Genomic DNA, 15,629 nt, shown 5'->3' with positions numbered 1-15,629 from the left:
GATCCTGATGGGGACTTTCTGCTGGAGATTACATAAAGGTATTTGGGCTTAAAAGGCAGAGTACAAAAGAAATATAAGAAGTAGATAATTATTATTAAACCAAAATTAATTATGTATTAATGGAATTATCATGTTTTGATTCAGAAAGCTGTCTGGAATATCTGTGTTGGTTAAAAAAATCCATAGTGTTAAAAAACACTAAATACAACTTTTGAATAGAAAGCAAAATAAGTAGTTTGGTTGTAAAGGACAAACCATGAGTAAATTTACACAAAGCTATCCCCATTCTATTTCCATTTCTTGTGCTTTTTTTCCCATCCTTACATAATTCTTGAATTATTAAGTGCACAGTTAGTTGGAACTGAATAGAAAACATTCAAGATTGGTGAAACTAATTTGATTATACTGCATTTTGGGGAAATCCCTTAAGCTTACATTCTTGCTGTCTTCCTTTTTACTATTTACCTCAGAAAACAAGAAGAACTTACCTTTCTACGATATCAGATTAAGAAACTGGGAACATTATTTTCAGTAACTCCCTCCACTCCTCTTTGATAGCTAGTGTGTTAGGAGTTTACATCTTGTCCACAGGAGACATCTTTCCCTCTAGAGCAGTGGAAACTTAATGGTTGTGAATGCTCTGCCTAGTTTAGGTTCATTTCTGGCTAGCTCTTTTCATTTAAATTACATGTTTCTCTTTACCTTTTGCCAGCTATCCTTTTGTGTATCTTACTTTCACTGCTTTCTGGCCATTTGATGGCTGCCTGGTTCTTGCCCCAGGCAGCATGTCAACATGTTCCTCTCTTTTTCCCTTCTCTCATTCTCTTATTTATTCCCACTTTCCACTAGCTCTGCTTATCCTTTTGCTGCCTAGATATTGGATCTGCAACTTTTTATTAAACCAATCTGGTGCCTCAGGCAGGCAAGGTGAAAGAGCAACACATCTTTAAATAATTAAACAAATGCAACAGAAACAAAAATAACACATGGTTACACGGTTAAAGTACTGGTTGGCAGTAGAAACAAATGTAGTACATTTTTGCCTAGTTAAAGTAAGGTTCCATAAAACTTGTCAGTGTCTAAGAAGCTGGTTTCTTTCTGTGGTAAATTTCCCTCTGTATGCTGTGATTACCATTGGTTAATAAAGGAACTGCTTTGTGCCTATAGCAGAGTTATAGGGGAACAGAGCTAGGCAGGGAAAACTAAACAGAATGCTGGGAGAAAGGAGGCAGAGTCAGAGAAAAGCCATAGAGCTGTCTCCAGAGACAGATGTTCTGAAACTTTAGCTGGTAAACCACAGCCATGTGGCCATACACAGATTAATAGAAATGGGTTAAATTAATATGTAAGAGTTTGCCAATAAAAAGCTAGAACTAATGGTTCAAACAGTGATTTAATTAACAGAGTTTCTGTGTGACTTTTTCATGGCTAAGTGGTCAGAAACCAACAAGCAGCCCCCCCTCCTCCAACAATTGAACATGCAACTTTTTATTAAACCAATAAGGTGCCTCAGGCAGGCAAGGTGAAAGAACAACACATCTTTAGATAATTAAGCAAATGCAACAGAAACAAAAGTAACACATGGTTACACAGTTAAAGTAATATTCTGCAGCAGAAGCAATGTAACACATGTTTGCCTAGTTAAAGTTCTGTTCCATGAAATTTGTTAGTGTCCAAGAAGCTGGTCTCAAGTTTCTTTCTATGGTGAAAACACTGAACTCTGTTTCTCAGTAACAACTCTTAAATATGCACAGTAAAAAAAAAATTGATGCAATAAACTAGATGAAGATATAAATCCTTTGATACACAATGCTAATGGTTCTTAAGATGTGGCATAAAACAGCATCTCCTGGAGGCTATGTTAAAGCATAGGCTGCTGAGACCTCCTGCCAGAGTTCCTGACTCAAAGGCAAAAGATAAAGTACTTAACATTTCTAACAGTTTCTGGTATGTTAGTGATTGTGAAAGCTACAATGCAGAATCTATGATTCTCATACTGGGTTTTTTCAGACTCATCTTAAGAGTTTCGTAGAAACACAAAAGACCTACTTCATTTCAGGACAAATTGTTCTGACCAACTAGGAGCTCTTCGATCAGCTTTTGCCTTTTGAATGTCTTCAGTTGACTCTTCTGAAGGAAGAGTGTGGACTTCTTTAGCTACCTGGTGTTTTCATGGTAGTAACCCCCAGTTATAGTCTACATTGAACATATAGAAGACACTTCTAAACAGACCTGTTAAGTTGTAACTGTCAGTGGCTTCCAAGGCTGGATGATGTCACAGGTTACTATATCTGATTAAAACTGACAGCAGCAGGTAGTTTTGATTCAATACAGAATCTCCACTTCCACTCATTCTGAGAAAAAGGTAGGACAGAAATTGTTGCTCATTTTATATCTGGGTAGATGTATTGTGGAAATAATTCACACATAGAGTATGATACTGGATGCATGAAGAGATCATGCAACTTACCTAAGGTCACATAGTTCATTAATACAGAGTCCTATAAGACTCTGAAGTTTACTTCATAATTTTTCTATTAGAGCACTGATTATTTTTCATTTTATTATATATTTAGAAGATTCACACTTTACATATGCACTTCCAATTTATAGACATTTGGCCAGAAGAATTTGTTATCTTAAAAGGAAAGCAGAGATATACACATATGTACATTATTATAAGACAGAAACTGGCAGAGTTTCCTAAAATAAAGCAAGTAGTAAAAACAGAAGTTACTAATATGAGGGGAAAATAGGATCTGTTAAAATCCTGCACAGTGATTGCTCCAAATGATTTATGAATCCCATATACTGTTTGATGCAGTAACATTCTACAATTTATACACAGTGTAAATTCTACAATTATAAACAGTGTACTTTATAATTGTGAAAAAAATTCTTGACTTTTACCATGCATATACTACCTGAACTTTCTACTTAAAAATGTTTTAATCACTTTCAATCAAAGCAAGCAAAGGCATGAAGGGATTACACAGCCCTTTGAATGAGCTCTTAGTTTTTCAAAAATAGAAAGATTCCTGCAGGCACCTGCATGATTATAAAATCATGCTTGTTTGTATTGTGTTAAAAATATCTATCAATTGAAGGGACGATTTATTGCCCATGTGTTTAAGAGCATAGATCAGCTCCAAATAGTTGAGTATAAACAAATCCCAAAGAGTAAGTCAGCTATAACTATTTCCATCAAGGTAACACAAATGCTTATCTTGAGAAGATAAGATTATATGTCAGTCATTAGGTTAATTCATTGATAGTATCCAATATTATAGCCTACTCTGAGGACACTAAAGCCATTACATTGAAGTATGAAGATGATAATGTCATAACCAACAGTAACAAAAGTCAGCCAAGACTGAGTCCAGAGCAGTAAAATGCATTTATAGTTTTCTTCATTCATTTGGTGAGCTGATATCTGTTGTTCTCAGAATGCTAATAATACTGTAGTAATCCTGACCCATTCTCTCCTTTCTCTACTGCCTTTAGGCAGGGACATCCTAAGAACATTTCAGGAAAATTTTCAATATACTCTGGATATTTGCTGGAACATTTTGAAATCAAATATTTTTTTAGCTTAACAGTCTACCTCAAAAATGTGAATTTATTTTCTCTTTAGAAGAAACTTGAAAATTAATAATTTGACTGTATCTTTATTACTTATCTATTACCCCTGCCCCCATTTGTTCTTCCATGGGGCACTGCACATTTAACCTGGGGCCTTTTGCATGCTATGAAAGTGTCCCACCCCTGAAGCACTTCCTCAGAGCTTTAACTTTTGGTCGTCTTAGGGTTTAACGATTTCAGTTCCATCGACTTTTGGAACTGGACACTTCTTTTCTGACTGGATTCTGTTCTGTGTCTTATGTGTCACAGCATCCCTGGCTTCTGCTCAGCACTGGCCACTTGGCTATGACAGTGGCATATGTGTCAAGACATCACCAATTCATTTCCATGTAAGTGGCTTATGTGGGGAGCCACTGGTTCATATTTTTTCAAGCTTTTCTTGAATTCAAGCAAAGATGCTGTAAAGTTAGTGGTTATTCAATTAGTAAAATCAGGCAGGTTCTGATTGTATCTTTATTGGCAACCCTGATAATTGCTCCATTTTAGGAGATGAAGCTTCCATGTTTATCACGTTTCTATGCTGCCTTTCGGCAGGGACATACTGAAAACATTTAAGGAAAATTTCAACATACTCTGGATATTTGATGGAACGCTTTCAAAATCAAATATTTTTCTCCTTTTTTGTTTTTAAAACAATATTATTTTACATACCAATCCCATTTCCTTCTCCCTTCTGTTTTCCCTCTACCCTCACCTTCTCCCCACCCCACCTCCTTCTACTCCTCAGAGTGAGTGAGGCCTCTGATGGGTTGTCAACAAAATCTGTCACATTACCAGTCAGGATCACCGCCCTCTCCCCTGTATCTAGACCGAGAAAGATATTACTCCATAAATAATGGGCTCCTAAGAACGAATTCAGGCAGTAGGGATAAATACTGGTTCCATTGCTAGTGGCCCCATAAACTGCCCAAGCCATACAACTGTCATTGACATTCAGAGGGCCTAGTTGGGTCTTTTTTATTTATTTATATTTTGAATTTATTTATTTATTTATTAAGGATTTCTGCCTCCTCCCCGCAACCGCCTCCCATTTCTCTCCCCTCCCCCGATCAAGTCCCCCTCCCTCATCTGCTTGAAGAGCAATCAGGGTTCCCTGACCTGTGGGAAGCCCAAGGACCGCCCACCTCTATCCAGGTCTAGTAAGGTGAGCATCCAAACTGCCTAGGCTCCCCCAAAGCCAGTACGTGCAATAGGATCAAAAACCCATTGCCATTGTTCTTGAGTTCTCAGTAGTCCTCATTGTCCGCTATGTTCAGCAAGTCCGGTTTTATCCCAGGCTTTTTCAGACCCAGCCCCAGCAGTCAGTCTGGAGTCAGTGAGCTCCCACTTTCTTGGATAAGTTGTTTCTGTGGGTGTCCCAATCATGGTCTTGGCCACTTTCAGACCCTAAGAAATAGTGGAGAGGGTACCTTAACTGCCTTTTCCCTGTAATCAGATTGATGACTACTTTTTTTTTTTTAATTGATTCTTATTGAGCTCTACATTTTTCTCTGCTCGGTCCCTTTGGTGACTACCTTAATCGTCATTATAGAAACTTCATCCAGCAACTGATGGAAGCAGATGCAGAAATTGAAATCAAATATTTTTTAGCTAACAGTCTACCTCAGAAATTTCAACTTAATTTATCTGTAGAAGGAACTTGAAAATTGATAATTCAACTGTAGCTAGCTGTCTGAAGGCCCACAAGGGATAGAGTGATGTTAGTCAGCATGGTACAGGCCTTGATCAATGTCAGGTTCAAGCAACAAGCAACACATCAATGAATGGGTACATGGCTCTCACGTATTCCCCTCTATGGACTGCTCCTCTCAAACTAAGAGTAAAAATGAAATTTTCCTTCTCAAGTTTTATCACTCAGGTATTTTGGTAAAAACATCAAAGAAAGCTAATCAATGCAGCTCCTGTAATATGTATTGAAGATGAGGATTGGTGGGATGGCTTAGGGTTAGAAAAGGTGAAATATGAGGCATGTTCATACAGATTTAGGAGAGTGTTGTACAAGTCAATGGCATCTCTCATGGAGCAGTGTCAGGGCAGAGCGCACCCTTCATGAACTCACTCTTCTTACAATATTGTTCTGAAAACAGCTCCACAATTGCTTTCTCTATAAGGTAAGCATAAAGTTGAAATGATCCTAAATCCAATATTGTTCACACTTCCTATAAATACATATTTTGCTAGCTCTCTTTATATATAGAAATCACATTTTATCTGCCTTTTTAAAGGCATATTTTTTAAAAAAAAAATTGAAAATTTACAGTTGTGGTTGGTTTAGTAGGTTTCACTGCCTAAATGTGAAATTTTTATGATAATAAAAATCTGAAAATTTACAGTTGTGGTTGGTTTAGTAGGTTTCACTGCCTAAATGTGAAATTTTTTATGATAAAATGCTAGGTATTGTTTCACCTCCAGTAATAAATTAAATTTCCATTGCACTAAAAAGAAAGAAGAGAAACATAGCATATTTGAAAGGGAAAATATTGACTTCAAAATACATGGTAGATTAAAGATTTGGAAACAATTACGAATAGAAGCTGAATAATGGTTTAAGTATTGTCTAATATATTGAAAGAAATCCACTTCAAAAGTAAAGTACTAAAATGTTTATAGCATTTTAAATACTTTTCCCAATTTTCAAATTAAGTGGTATCACAGTAAATCTCTCCTTGACTCCAGGCATTATCCCCTGACTAATACAAGGCCATTCCCTCATCGTGTTGTGTTATCTGTGATTTTCTAGATGTGCATTGCAAACGTCTGAGTGGCACTAAGTACCAAGAAAGAAAATGTAAATATATTTAGACATGTTTACATATTATTCTACCTTGTCACTTTACCAAATTATATATTCTAGGTATTTATTATATCATCCCAGAAAACCATGCTTTTATTGGGATATATGGCTTCACTTTACTTGATGGTGTCATATTTTGAGACTTTGCTATGGTAGTATTCACATCTGGTCATAAATAACTAGTATTTACAATCATCATTTCCTGATGCTAGATTAGGGTAGAAAATACTGCTTTATGTCCCTTCTACCTTCCCGTATCCTTACCAATGAATTTAGTTTTTTTTTATTGCTGACGCTGGGAACAACATCTGAATTCCCTGGAACAAGGTACTTTGAGTTGTCATAATAATTTCTGTATCTCTCCATTGGTCAGTTTTATGCATGATTCCAGCTTAGCTAAGGTACCAAGTTATCCAATGTAACACTATTTCTGAAAGGGTATTCTGACAATGTGATTAGTATTTATATTAAATTGCCCTCTATGTTATCAAGATTATTTTAGATAATCTGAAGGTGTGAATCTATCCATTGAAGGCATAATGATCAGAACTGGGATTTTTCAAGAAGAAATTCCACATTGCTAACTGTGCCAAAAAACAAAAAAAAACAAAAACAACAACAAAAAAAAAACAGACCTTCCCCATGAATTGAAATGCGGATTTTAGAGTTGCCTGGCCAGCCAACCTTAACGTAATACAACCTCCTGTGATATTTCTTTGTATCATCTACACATCTATGGACCTATCAATCTATCTGTGTGGCAATTCATGTCACTAGTAGTTACGTCACTACACACTTTCATTGTCATGATAATATGTCACTTTTGAGTAAGCACCAGTATCTCATTTTAAAAAAAAGCAGAAAAATAAATAATGCTGAAAAAGTATCTGCATTGTATTTAGGTTTATTTTTAAATCTTAATGCCACATTTAAAAATATGGTTAAATAGTAAATAGTCCATGTTCCCAGAAGAGCAAGCTGGTTTCTGAGAAACAAAGCAAATCATATCAAGGATTAATAAAGTCTTGGGATGTTATCATCAAAAAAATGAAGCTGCAAATGCAGAGGGTTGACTGGACAGCTCACTCGACAGAAATAGACAAAAGTGACTCCTACTTACTATTGAACTCAGTCTAGTGCTTGAAGAAATGGATTCTAGTTCGTTGTTGGGTTTCCCCGAATATTCTGGTTTCTCATCCTTTCTCTTTTATCATGTTCTGCTTGAGAGACAGCGTGACTAGTGTTCTTCAGCTGTGCAGATGGTAGTACATACTGTACAGAGATATTTTTCTTCCACAAATGACATAGTAGTATTAGCCCAGTTAATTCGGAGTAATAATACTAACAATAAACATACTAACTGAACTGTTACTATTTTGTTGTGGGAGAAAGCAGGGAAAAGCTGTAAATTAGATACTGTTAAGAAAAAAGTTCATGAAGATAAAACGAATTCCGAGGATAATGTTGGGGGCATCTGAGCACAGGGTCTGTGGAGCAGGGACTATTGCTATGAGAAGTTCAAAAGACATTCAATGTAAAAACCAGTAGAAGTGGACACTGAGAGAGACAGCAATAAGAGCCTAACAACCAATGCACCGAAAGTATGAGGGTGAGCGCTTCTTTTACTGATGAGAAAAGGGATGCACATGAAAGAATCTCACAGTTGTGCAGATCTAATAAAAACAGAGTTGACCTTTGCTTTAGATCTTATGACAGAAGTTACTCTCCTACACAGAGCTTTTTATTGACCTTTCTCTATGCTCCCAGATATAGAGTTGAAGCACCAAGAATGCACTTGGATGTCTTGAGATCAAGTCATGACACAACTACAATTTCCGAATGACATTCTTCTCTAAGGGGAAAAAGCTGTAATAATACAGCTGTGTGGCTGACATGGCAGAATGGAAGCTGTGAAACCATCTGTTCTGGATATTTTTAATTTAGAGCAGTGTTGGGGTGCTACAGAAAAGTTTATGAGCAACGGAAATGGAAATAAAGTCTTTAGAATCCAAAGATAGACAGAACTTAATTAGCTTTCAGTATAGGACCCAGTTGAACTACTGGCTGTTCTCAGATGCCCACTTTGTAATTTGTGCAACAGTCCACAATCTGATGTTTTATGAAGCCATGCTCCTTTAGCAGGTCCAGGGTTGTGTTGGTAAACAAGAAAAGACCCCTGGGTTTCTAGAATTCTAATTAAAGTCATTCTTTCTCTGAACTTTAGGCAGATAACTATTGGAAATTGTCATAATGTAAAGCTTAAGTCTGAATCAAGGGAGTGAATATTTGGATTTTTTTTTTTGTGTGTGTGTGTTTGAGAAGATTGATTCCTTTCAAACTTGATGCTGCTTTTCAGTTAACTTTATTTATTATCTATCTATCTATCTATCTATCTATCTATCTATCTATCTATATATCATGTATACAGTGATATGCCTGTACACATGCCTGCAGGCCAGAAGAGGGCATTCTAGATGATTGAGAGCCACCACATGGTTGCTGGGAATTGAACTCAGGACCTCTGGAACAGCATCCAGTGCTCTTAACCTATGAGCTATAACCAGTCCCTCAGCTCAGCTTTTAAATTCAGGTTCTCTATGCTAACTGATCGGATTCTTTGGCTCAAGAGATTGTTGATACCAACGTCATCCATAAAGGAAAATTAGTGAGAGAAATAATAAGAAATTTTTCACAAGAATGAGAAAAAAAGAACTAAAATAACATCATGTTCTTTTTATTGAAAATAGATTCTTTTCTCATAAAACACATCCCAAGCACAACTTCCCCTTCCCTCAATCTACCTTGCTCCCCATGCAACTGCCTCTCCCACAAATCCACCATCTTCAATTTTCTGTTCTGAAAATTGCATGGTTCCAAGGGACTATAGCTAAACAGGACAAAACAACATACAATAAGACAAGGTGAAAGCCCTTATATCCAGGCTGGATAAGGGAACTCAACAGGAGAAAAAGAATCCCAATTGCAGGCAAGAGTGAGAGACAACTGCTCTCACTGTTAGGAGCATCACACACACACACACACACACACACACACACACACACACACCAAACAAACAAACAAACAAAAACAAAAAACCCCACCAATCAAACAACCTTAGCATACACGTAGGACCTGGTGTAGACCCAAGCAGTCCCAATGCTTCTGTTTCAGTCTCTATGAGCCCTGAGAGCCTTGATTAGTTGATTCAGTGCGCCATGTTCTTCTGGTGTCCTCCTCCACTCTGATTCTTACAGTATCTCCTCCCTCTCTTATGCGTGGTTCCCTGATCTCCAAGGGGAAGGACCCAATGGATACCTGTAGTTTAGACTCTTTCTCCACATGTCTAACTGCTTAAACCATTGAGGAAACACCTCAAATAAAACCAGTTCAACCCAAGAGTTTTGAACCTGACTATTGCTTAACAATGTTACTCTCTCTGGTTATTAATGTATTTTTTATACCATGAAATCTAAAAAGATTTAAGTAATTCAGCTCCTCCTTTTCATCTGCACAGGGGTGATTTCCTTGTATTATTTCCCCAACATAATAATATTAACAAGAGACACCTGGCTTTAGCTCTGCTTTGATATCATTATTGATCATCCCTGCACACATGGGATACCCATGTGTTTATTTCACAATCCATCACTTCATAAGCAGAAGCACGGTAAAACATGATGTTTCTCTGCCTACCACTGCTTCTGAAATTGATTAAAAGTAAAGACACTCCAAATAAAACGTGCCCTGTAGACCACCATTTCCTCTAGATGGTTATTCTGAGGGTTTTTTTTCAAGCAGAAAAAATGAAATGTTCTCATAAAATATATACATTTTCCTTTTTTCAATCTGGATTCAGCTAAACTGCTGGAAGCAAATTGAGTTTACAGAGTGATTTGAGGATAAGGGTAGAAATTCTCTGTCACATGGAGAGCTCAGGATTTTAGTCTGTTTAATATTCCATGATGGACAATGAGCAAGAATTCACCTTTTTTCTTTCTTTCTAACACATGTTTTTGAAGGGGCCAACATAGAGGATGGCAATAGCATACTTCAAAAATATAGTCAGTTTATGTTTTCCACATATTTTTTTTCAAAAAGGATCTTTAGCTTCCCTTCATCTAATTATATGCTGTGAAAATAACTTTTGCTTTTTCTATGAAATATGTTAGCCTTTCACGAACTTCAATTGGGCTAAAGAGTAGTTGCAATTTGACTCCCATTATATCTGAAAAATTTAATCCTGAAACTACAAATACAAATCAGGTGGGAGTTTTGGAAATAAATTAAATGTTCCTGGAAGGAATAATTGAAGTTTTTATTCTTTGGGTACCTAATAGTGTGCTAAAATGTAAAGGAAATTTGTTAATCAAAATTAATTATCGTTTAATCTTTCATTGGCAGCAAACCGAAATAATCTGTAAATAATTACCAAAGATCTCAATTATAAGTATCTTTGTATATTTTATCCTGAATTAACTTCATAATTAATTCAGCAGATTCCTCTTGAAAAAGATGCATATTTACTTATATATTGACTTGCTGGTCAATATCCCACTGAGTTAATTTCATATAAAAATGATAGCTACCATCTATTGATTGCTTAATTTGTACAGTTGCTGTGATAAGCACTTTAAAGTAATTATTCTAATTCTGCTGATGAGGAAATGGATTTTCTGTTAGATTAACAAAATTTTCCAGAGTCATACACTATTAAGTTGAAAATCAAAACATTTGAATTTTTGTCTATCATCTGCACTCTTTAAAATTGTGCTAGAAACCTGGAAGGATACTTATAATTTAATTGAAAAATAGAAGCATAAACACATTTATAATAGTCATTTTTTTTTTCAATGAGAGTCAGCCCGCCAGTTTTTTTTCCCCTTTGGCTCATTTGGATGAACGTTGTGGTTTTAACCCAAGAACCAAGGCCCTGTGTAATATGGAGACTGGAATGACATAGTCTAAGTTCCAAAGCCACCTTCAAGAAAACATTTGTATATGTATTATATATTGTATCAATCTTAATTATAACAACTTAACTCTTCTGTGGTTAAGAGTTTAGAAGGATAATTTAGAGGGATGTTATGTTCTTATGTATGTGGCAATAGTTCTGTCTTGCTGATGCCCCAGTGCAGCTGAGACTAGAGGCTACTCCCCTGAGTGACATCAGACAAGACAAGAGCCTCACCTGGTCTGGAAAGAGAGACACCCATTGCTTGATCTGTTGTGGGAACCTTCTGGAAGACGTATTTGTCAACAACGAGAGCGGAGGATGTTACTGGTGGACCGACGCCTGGACAGCTCCTGAAAAGGCTCTGACGCCAGGTTAAGTTTGTATTTCCATTTAAAACTATAATACAGACCATCTGCAGACAAGTAAGTAAGCTTTTACAGAAAGGTACATGACACTCAGCAATTTTCAAGTGCCACGACCTACTCTTTCAGCTCTTCCTCCAGGTCATTCTGTTCTGGGTGGCAAGTGAAGTCATGTTTGGCAAACAGGCAGTACAAGCTGAGCTTTAAGCAAACCACTAAATTAACCAATATCTAATAACTGGCTTTTTCTATCTTATTCTGGTTCTATTCATTGTCATACCTCCCTATGAACTGTCTTGAAGAAATGGGTTGGTACTATTTCATTGACTCCCATTCGAACTTCTAGCCTTTAATCATTTTTTAAAAACTTTTTGACCTTTTTGTCCTATTCCTGGCTTATCAACATAGAACAGAATGTCTTTTTTTTCCCCGTTAAAGCCATGCATATGCCTTTCTTTTTAATTTTATTTTTTATTTATTTATTTTTTTCACACAAAACTCAAGTCCAAATGGATTAAAGACCTTACTATCAGTCAGAACACATTGAACCTGATAGAAGAGAAAGTGGGAAGTACCCTACAGCAGATGGGCACAGGAGATCGCTTCCTATGTGTAACCCCAACAGCACAGACATTAAGGGCAACATTGAATAAATTGGACCTACTAAAACTGAGAAGCTTCTGTAAAGCAAAGGACACTGTCACCAAGACAAATAGGCAACCTACTGACTGGGAGAAGATCTTCACCAACCCCGCAACAGACAAAGGTCTGATCTCCAAAATATATAGAGAACTCAAGAAACTAGACTTTAAAATGCTAATTAACCCAATTAAAAAATGGGGCACTGAACTGAACAGAGAATTCTCAGCAGAGGAAGTTCAAATGGCCAAGAGACACTTAAGGTCATGTTCAACCTCCTTAGCGATCAGGGAAATGCAAATCAAAACAACTTTGAGATATCATCTTACACCTGTCAGAATGGCTAAAATAAAAAACTCCAATGATAGCCTTTGCTGGAGAGGCTGTGGAGGAAGGGGTACCCTCATCCATTGCTGGTGGGAATGCAATCTTGTGCAACCACTTTGGAAATCGGTGTTTCGGTTTCTCAGGAAATTCGGGATCAACCTACCCCTGGACCCAGCAATACCACTCCTGGGAATATACCCAAGAGATGCCCGATCATATGACAAGAGCATTTGCTCAACTATGTTCATAGCAGTATTATTTGTAATAGCCAGAACCTGGAAACAACCTAGATGCCCTTCAATGGAAGAATGGATGAAGAAAGTGTGGAATATCTACACATTAGAGTACTACGCTGCGGTAAAAAACAATGACTTCGCGAATTTTGCATGCAAATGGATGGAAATAGAAAACACTATCCTGAGTGAGGTAACCCAAACCCAAAAAGATGAATATGGGATGTACTCACTCATAATTGGTTTCTAGCCATAAACAAGGGTCACGGAGTCTACAATTGGTGATCCCAAAGAAGCTAAGTAAGAAGGTGAACCAAAGGACAAACATATAGTTGTCCTCTTGGCTATGGGAAGTAGACAAAATGGCCGGGGAGAAAATTGAGATCTTGGGGGTGGGGTGGGATGGGGGTAAAAGGAGATGGGGAGAGAAAAGGGAGAAGGGGAGAATGGGGGGAACTTGGGGAAAAAGGAGGATTGGGATAAAGGAAGGTTGGATAGGGGAGCACGGAAGCACAATTCTTAGTTAAGGGAGCCACCTTAGAGTTGGCAAGAGACTTGAACCTAGAGTGGCTCCCAGATGCCCAAGCCAAGGTCCCCAGTTAGTTCCTTGGGCAGCTGAGGATAGGGAACCTGAAATGACCCTATCCTATAGCAATACTGACGAATATCATGCATATCATCATAGAACCTTCATCTGGTGATGGATGGAGACAGAGACAGAGACCCACACTGGAGCACTGGACTGAACTCCCAAGGTCCCAATGAGGAGCAGAAGAAGGGAGAACATGAGCAAAGAAGTCGGGACCACGAGGGGTGCACCCACCCACTGAGACAGTGGAGCTGATCTATTGGGAGCTCACCAAGGCCAGCTGGACTGTGACTGAAAAAGCATGGGATAAAACTGGACTCTCTGAGCATGGCGAACAATGAGGGCTGATGAGAAGCCAAGGACAATGACACGGGGTTTTGAACCTACGTAATGTGCTGGCTTTGTGGGAGCCTAGCCAATTTGGATGTTCACCTTCCTAGAAATGGACGGAGAGGGGAGGACCTAGGACTTACCACAGGGCAGGGAACCCTGACTGCTCTTTGGACTGGAGAGGGAGAGGGAGAGGAGTGGGGGGAGGGGGAGAAGGGTGGGAGGAGGGGGAGGGAAATGGGAGGCTGGGAGGAGGTGGAAACTTGTTTTTTTCTCCTTTTCTCAATAAAAAAATGGAAAAAAATAATTTTATTTTTTAAAAGAAAACAAACTATCTTTTTTTCCATTTCACATACCAATTCCAGTTCCTACTCCTTCCCCTTCTCCCCTTTTCTTCACCTATGTCCCCCCAATCCACTCCCCATCCACTTCTCAGAGAGGGTAAAGCCATTGCTTTGGGGAGGTCTTAGGCCCTCCCTACTACATCTATGCTAAGCAAAGTATCCATCCAAAGAGAATGGGTTACCAAAAAGCCAGTACAAGCAGTAAGGAGAAATCCTGGTGCCAGTGCCAGTGGCTCCACAGTCTGTCCAGCCGTACAACTGCCACTCACATTCAGAGGGTCTAGTTTGGCCTTATGCTGGTTCCTTCCCTGTCCGACTGGAGTTGGTGAGCTCCCACTAGCTCAGGTAAACTGTTTCAGTGTATGTTCCCATCATGGTGTTTACCTCTTTGTTAATATTCTCACTCCTTCACTCTTCAACTGGACTTTGGGAAGTCAGCCTAGTATTCCACTGCAGGTCTCTGCCTCTGTTTCCATCAATTGCTCAATGAAGGTTCTATGGTGACATTTAATATATTCATCAATCAGACTAAGGGCAAGGCCAATTCAGGCACCCTCTCCTCTATTGCTTAGGGTCTTAGCTGAGGTCATCTTTGTGGGTTCCTAGGAATTTCTCTAGTGCCAGGTTTCTTGCTAGCCCTCTAATGGCTCTGTTAATCAAAATAGCTCTTTCCTGCTCTAATCTCTGTCCTTCCTCCATTTTTACTATCACATTCTCTCAAGCTCTTCTCCCCCTCTTCTCCTCCCCTCCTATTTCCCTTCCACCCTCCCTTCTCCCCCCACACCATGTTCCCTATTTTGTCAGGCAATCTTGTCTATTTCCCCTTTCCAGGTGGATCTATGTATGTCTTTCTTAGGGTTCACCTTGTTACTTAGCTTCTCTAGGATCTTGGCTTATTATCCTTTGCTTTACAGCTAGAATCCACTTATGAGTAAGTGCATTCCATATTCTTCTTTCTGAGTCTAGATTACCTCACTCAGGATGTTATTTTTCTAGTTCCATCCATTTGCACGTAAAATAGCTTTTTATCATTGAGTAGTACTCCACTTATCCATTCTTTAGTTGAGGGGCACCTAAGTTGTTTCCAGCTTCTGCCTATTACAAATAATGCTGCAATGAACATAATTGAGCAAATGTCCTTGTAGTATGATTGAGCATCATTTGGGTATAAGCCCAAGAGTGGCATTGCTGGGTCCTGAGATAGGTTGATTCCCAATTTTTTGAGAAACTGCCATGCTGATTTGCAGAGTAGTTGTACAAGTTTGCATTCCTGCCAGTCATGAATCCCTTAACCTAAGTTGTGCCTGATGAATATGCTTACATGCAACCAGATTACTTACACTGCAGTAAGAATGAATAAACAAAGCTTGACTAACAGAAAAGAGCCATGTTTATCTGGGCCATCTGATCAAGTC

This window comes from Microtus oregoni, unplaced genomic scaffold, assembly GCF_018167655.1.
Source record: "Microtus oregoni isolate MIOR12 unplaced genomic scaffold, Mior012 000038F_ref0000394, whole genome shotgun sequence".
In the NCBI taxonomy this organism is placed as follows: Eukaryota; Metazoa; Chordata; class Mammalia; order Rodentia; family Cricetidae; genus Microtus; species Microtus oregoni.
The sequence above is the reverse complement of the archived record's forward strand: the minus strand, read 5'-3'. Positions refer to the sequence as shown.